Here is a 6,872-nt window from a genome sequence, read left to right on the forward strand (position 1 = left end):
TTAAAACAAAACAGAAAGAAAAAACAAAGAAAAAAAACACGGTAGAAATTGTTCACTACTTAAGAAAATAATTTTCTGATCGAACATTTTTCCTTAAATAAATCTTAACTTTTATTTTATTTTATTTCTCTCTTTCTCTCTCTCTCTCTCTCTCTCTCTCTCTCTCTCTCTCTCTCTCTCTCTCTCTGTCTTTTTTCTCCCTTTGCTTTCTTCTTTTTTCTCGCGACGTAACAACGTAAACATGAAAATTTGCATTGAACGAAGAAACGCAGCCGTCTTTCTCGGTTTACGTTTCAATCGCGAAAAATATCGCGACAGGTCAATACAGACAAACGGAGTCGAGAAAGCGAACACCCTTGCTAAATGTAAGAACGAGGAAGCCGATGGAGGACGACGCCGTACACTCTCGTGAAAGGAGGTAAAACGCGCGTGAATGGCGACCGAGAGAGAACTTACAATCGAAGTTTTCTCATATATTAGACGAACTTTGGCTCAAGTCGTAAACCTCGAAATATATCAATGATCCTGGCAAACGAGTATGCGCTGGAACGCGCGCGCACGCGCGAGTGCCCTTGCATAAGCGAACTTAAGTAAAATACATGTGCAAACTGCTACTATATGTTAGTTTATCTATATATGTGTATATATGTATATGTATGTGTGTGTATGTGCGTCTGCGCGCGTATGTTTCTCCAATAGTATACGAAAAGCTTGGGGTATGGTTTCTCGATCGACCTCGATATTTTCGTACTGTTCGATAGATCGAACTCGCACGTTTTCACTCACGTCCTGGGAGAAAAATTAATTGCCCGGATCTTTCGTATGGTCAGCGTTGCTCTTTTCCATTTTGTTATTACTCTCGTATATGGCGTCGACGTTTTCTGAATACTCCAGCTGCTCGCATTGTTTGTTTGTTTGTTTGTTTGTTTGTTTGTTTGATCGTTTGTTCGTTTGTTTGTTTGTTCGTCTGTTCTTTTCGTTGGTTTTTTTTTTTTTTTTAATCTTTTTGCTTCGTCACATGTTTAATCCACGACCGCAAAGATACGTCATTAATGTTAGAAAAATTCATAAAGTTGTGTCGACGAATAGAGCGACGCATTATCGTGAAAGCTTTCGATGCATACTTAATCGCCTTATATTTTAATATTTTATGAGAGTAAACGCTATATTGAGAATAAATTAATGCAGTCGAGCTGGAAACACCTTCTAAAGATTTGAAAGCTTTCTTTTTTCTATTAGACTTGAAAATTATGGTTTTTACTAAGTCAATTTTATTAAATAAATAAATAAGTAAATAAATAAATAAATAAATAAATAAATATTTATATTTCACTTCGTTATTAGATATGTTCTTATAATTTATGGAAGAAATTATTCTATTACGTTGACTCGTTAGAATTGAAATTCGAAATAAAATGTAGTAAAAATGAGAAATAGGTTGTACGGAGGAGGGTTAGAGAAGAAAGGTAACGACGAAATAGGGTAAAATTTGTAAATGAGGTAATTAGTGAGTCACTGGAGTTTCTCTTGTAACCATTTCGAAGAAAGTAAAACCATGAAAGCGACTAACAAGATCGTCAAGAAATATCGACGTATTGTTCGAGATTTCAACCATCGAGATTGAAGTATGAAAGATGTTATCTCATTACTTGTCTTCTTTGTTACTCAACAAAGAACGCGGGATAATATAAAATCCTTGTAAGAAAAAAAAAAAAAGAAAAGAAAAGAAAAGAAAAGGAAAGAAAGATATAGAAAACGAGCAACGCTCCATTACTTTCTTATCCTTTTTTTCTTTTTTCTTTTTTTTTAAAGAATAACTTCTCTCTTTTCTTTCTTTTTTTTTTTTGCAAGAAATTTCACTTAACGAAGCAGATTCTCATAACGGGTGTCTACATATTGATATAACACTTGGAAATCTTTATTTGTGAATCGGTTGTGAGTTCGCATTAATAGAGGAAACTTTGTGAACTAGCGTGTAAACTGATGGAGGAGCAAAAGAGTAAGGAAGAAGAGAAGTGGGTGGGAAGGTGGGCGATAGTGGAGGAGGAAAAGGTGGTGATGGTGGTGTTGGAGTTGGGGATTGGAAAGGGGGAGATTCGTCGTTTGGGCGAGGAGAACGAGCTTCCGGATCGATCGAACGCGTTCGAGAGTCGTGAGTCAAGAATCGAGAGCGTACTCGATCAAATTCATCATATGGAGTGTGCTTGAGACCAATGCAAATCTTTGCCGGACTACTACTAGCATAGCTTAGTAATCATACTCTATGAATGAATGTACGTATGTATGTATGTGTTGTATATATATATATATATGTATACATGTACATATGTATATGTAGAATCTATGGATTCTCTCTCTTCTATCTCTCTCATACGCTTTCTCTCTCTCTCTCTCTCTCTCTCTCTCTCTCTCTCTCTCTCTCTCTCTCTCTTTCTGTTCATCTATCTATCTGTCTCCGTTTGTCTCTCGCGAACTAAACAGGCAAATGAGTTTGCGGAACTCGCTTAGAAGTGCTGATTGGAAGATCCGCCTATGAGCGGAGTTCTGTACTCGTATTCCACGTAGGAAGGATCGGTCGAAACAGAAGCTCGGCATCGTTTCAAGAGGGAACGTTTCGAGCTTGATGCTGGATGTTCCAATGGGTTTAACACCGGACGCGTAATCATCGACTTCGTTAAGTGCGTCCGTTAATCGAGTTCGTGTATGTGCTATGGCCAATGAGATACGTTCGATGAGATACCTTCTCTTTCTCTTTCTCTTTCTCTACCATTTTATTTCTATTGTCCATTCTTTTTCTTAACAGTTGTATCATGTGCTCATACGAAATGCAAATGTCATTACGAAATCGTTTAAGATCGATAATTTGTCCGATCATTTCTCGTAGACGTACGAAAGGATTACGCGATCTCTTTCTTTTTTTCTTTTTTCTTTTTTACTTTCTTTTTCTTCGTCTCTTTATTTTTCTCTCTGGAAAATGAATTCGTCGAACTTAATACTCGATTAGCAGTTCAAGTTAAATAACTTGAAATTTCCCTAGACTGCCATTCCTTTTTTCCTTCTTTTTCTTCTTTTCTTTCGTATATTTTGCTGTTCTTTTCCTTTTGTATCTCTCTTTTTGTTCTTCTTCTATTCTTTTTTTTTTTTCTTTTTCAAGAGAATGATCTTTCGAACGCAAGATATCCAATTTGGAAACGTCCCTTTGAGGAGGCTTTGTTTAAAAAAAACGTCGTTCCTATTTCTCGGAGAAGCGTGAAATCATGCATCACGTGCATCGTATTTTGTATATATCTCGAAGGAACTTGAAGTAAAACCTAAAGAAATATCGCGTGGCATATACTTATAATGTAGGTAACGGAGAAGCTGACATATTTTTCTGCTACCTGGGGAGATCTTTTAAGTGATCAGTCTTTTCATACCCCTTGCAATCCCTTGGGTTTCATTGTTTACGAGTCGACTCGACTCGTAAATATTTGCGTCGACGTGGAAACATTCGCATTAAAAATGCGTCTATAGGAAGGTAGCCTCTATTTTCTCTCTTGTGAGCACGCGTACACCTGGATGTATATGTCTGTCTATACATATATATATATATAGTATATATATATAATATATATATACATATATATGTATTATATAGCTATATAACGTATAAAAGCTGGTACTATATTTGGGAAAAAGAATAGATTCGATACGGATGGACTTGGAAAGCTTGGATAGAAAATTGAAGAACGTTGCGCTAATATTTGTATTTCTCTCTCTCTCTCTCTCTCTCTTATTTCTTTTTTCTATTTTCGTCTCTTTTCTTTTCTTTTGTTTTCTTTTTTGTATTCACTTTTTTTTTTCAATAATCGATATCGCTAGGAATTTGAACGTCGAAGGACGATAAACCGAGGAAGTGTGGTAGAAAATTCTTTCACTGTTGATGCCGGCGTAGTTTTCTTTCTTTTTTTTTTCTATATACTCTTTTATTATTTTTTTATGTTGCGTCGTTTAAAAGAAAAAAGAAGGAAAAGTAGAAAGAACCAATTCGATTTAAATAACGTAAACCCGTTTCTCTTCCTTAACCTATTTTTCATAGAGAAAATCGAAATCTGTTTAATATCGACGGTATCAATGACACAACACGGTTCGCCGTATGGTCCAATGAATTTATCTGTATGTATGGCTGACCTATTGATCCGTTGGGTGTAAGCCTTTGTCTACCATAATTAACTGCACGCATTTCCCTGGCACTGGATTAACGTACGACTCGTAACGTAGAACGTAATCCGTACGTTGAAACTAAACCATTGTTCGTTGTTCGAGATGTATTATAATCGTTCGAATGAAATCAATAAATAAGGGAATACGATTTATTTCATATGTTTAACAAATATTCGACTGGTGCCATAATCTGCATATTCATTGATGAAAATGAAATTCATCGGATGCAAATAAATCATATTTGTTTCGATTACCAAATGAGAAAAAAAAAAGAAATGAAGAAACAAACAAACAGACAAATAAAACAAAATATTCTATCTAATGCAATTACACACACACACACACACACACACACACATGTATATATATATATATAAAATGAATAATCAAAAAAAAAAGGGAGGCAATATAAAACGTTACGTTTATGTCGCGTTTGTTCCATGAGGCTAATTCGTTTCGTTGACCGTTTGAAAACTCGTTTTCACTTGTTCAAAGCTTATTGGTCCGAGATGAAAAAAGTAAAGAGAGTAATCGTATGGTCGGAGCAATACGGAGTAATTAAGTGGAAGTTTCTTAGAGTATAAGACTGTAGTCGATGGTGTAGAGACCTTATCTGAGTCGAACAGGCACCAATTATCGGCTTACCGGTTCTAACTCCCTCCTTCTCCCTCTCACCCTTCCATCCAACTCTCCCGCGGTCCTACATGCGATTACTAAAGCTCGCTACATCTATCTATCCAAAGAAATTCTTGTTTTGACGACAATACCGGATATTTCTTTTTCCTTTTTTTTTCCTTCCTTTCTTTCCTCTTTATTTTTCATAACACGTACGATCGATTCGATCGATAATCGCGTAAACGAAGAATTTGTCCGTGCAATTGGATCGAATGATCATTTAACAAATGTATTTCGTTCGAGTACGGCCATGTTAGATAAATAAATAATATCTTTTTTAGAATTTTTTTTACCGAGTACGATGTTATCACTACGTTAATAAATAAATAATCTATTTATCTGTATCGAAATATCTCATATAACAAATGATGAAGTTGAAAGATTATCGTCCAAGATTTTGGAATATTAAAAGAAGAACGAAACTGTAGAAAACGGAAACATCAAGGAACCTCGAAGGGAAACTGTAGTATAAGAAACAAAGTAGATGGAAAGCAACTCGGTATCATCTTCCTCTCTTTCCTTCCGCATCGTCTCGATTTCGAGCGAGTATAAAATCTTTTCGTCATTAGGATACTCGAAAGAGAAAAGTTGGGAAACTGCTATTAAATGGTCATGTTAAAGTTCCTTCCCTCGATCTAGTCCTTCTCTCTGTCTCTCTCTCTCTCTCTCTCTCTCTCTCTCTTTTTTCTTTCTGTCTGTCCCTCTCTCTTTCTCTTTCTCTCTCTCCGTTTCTCGACGATGCACTTTCGAAATTAGCTTTTCCCAAGTAACGTACGGTTGCCCAAGGATCTGAGATACGCGTATGTATATGTGTGTCTCTCTGTGTGTGTGTGTGTATGTGTTTGTGAAAGAACAAAACACTAGTCCGTCTCGATGGTTTGCGCGCTATAACGTTTCGTACCATAAAGGCCGTTTAACCGTTAAACGTATAACGCGACGTTGCGCACAGCGTCACGTTTAATTCTTCGACTTTCCCAGGAAACTACGATGAAGTTTATTAAGCCCACGGGAAAGTTTGCGAAGGAATACGGTGACCGCCTCGCGTATGATGTTGTACCTCCGTGAAATCGTTATTTGAACGTTAATTCTCTCTCTCTCTCTCTCTCTCTCTCTCTCTCTCTCTCTCTCTCTCTCTCTCTCTCTCTCTCTCTATCTTTCTCTTTCATTTTCCTCATCGCAGAGATTAGAGAATGTACTCGTAATTCCTGTGAGAATTTCGTTCGCGTACGTAAATGGAAGAAAAGAAATGAAAGAAAAAGAAAAAGAAAAATAAGAGGAAGATTCTATCGTATATTAAAAGAAGTATCGTTCTTTTCCTTCGAATTGATAAAGAATTAAATTTGTTATACATAAAGATTAATTTTATTTATTTCGTAGATAGTTATCTCCCTCTCTCTCTCTCTCTGTCTCTCTCTCTCTCTCTCTGTCTCTGTCTCTGTCTATCTGTTTCTTTCTTTTCATTGTCTCTCTCTCTCTCTTTCTCTCAACGAAAATCTCCTCTCGTTCTATCGCGAAATCTTCATAATGAATCTCTCTTAAGCCGCTTAAAGCCATTAGCAAATCATTATCTTTCAATGGTTACCTATGATGAAAGGATAGACGTCGATGATAGCAACGACTCAAACTCGTTGGAAGTATGATCCGTTTGAAGCGTTCAATTTGTATTACTCGATAATAATGGAGAAATAAAATAAAAGTATCGTAAAAGCATTAATTAATTAGATAAACATTCGGGAACAAAGCAGATTAGATTTCTTTTTACCTTCTTTCCTCTTATTTTTCTTTTTCCTTCTTTTCCTTTTTTCTTAAACAAGTATAAAAGCAAAAATAGAAAAAAAATTAACACAGATCGTGTTCGTATTACAGGATTATAAAAATCACGTCGGCGTGAACGATAGCCGTCAAACGATTTCTTAATTTTCGATCGTAACGAATGAAAACGAAAGGGAGTGTGGTAAGAAATAACTATTGAAAACAAATAAAAAAAAAAAAAA

This window comes from Vespula pensylvanica, chromosome 2 (genome assembly GCF_014466175.1).
Source record: "Vespula pensylvanica isolate Volc-1 chromosome 2, ASM1446617v1, whole genome shotgun sequence".
Taxonomy (NCBI): Eukaryota; Metazoa; Arthropoda; class Insecta; order Hymenoptera; family Vespidae; genus Vespula; species Vespula pensylvanica.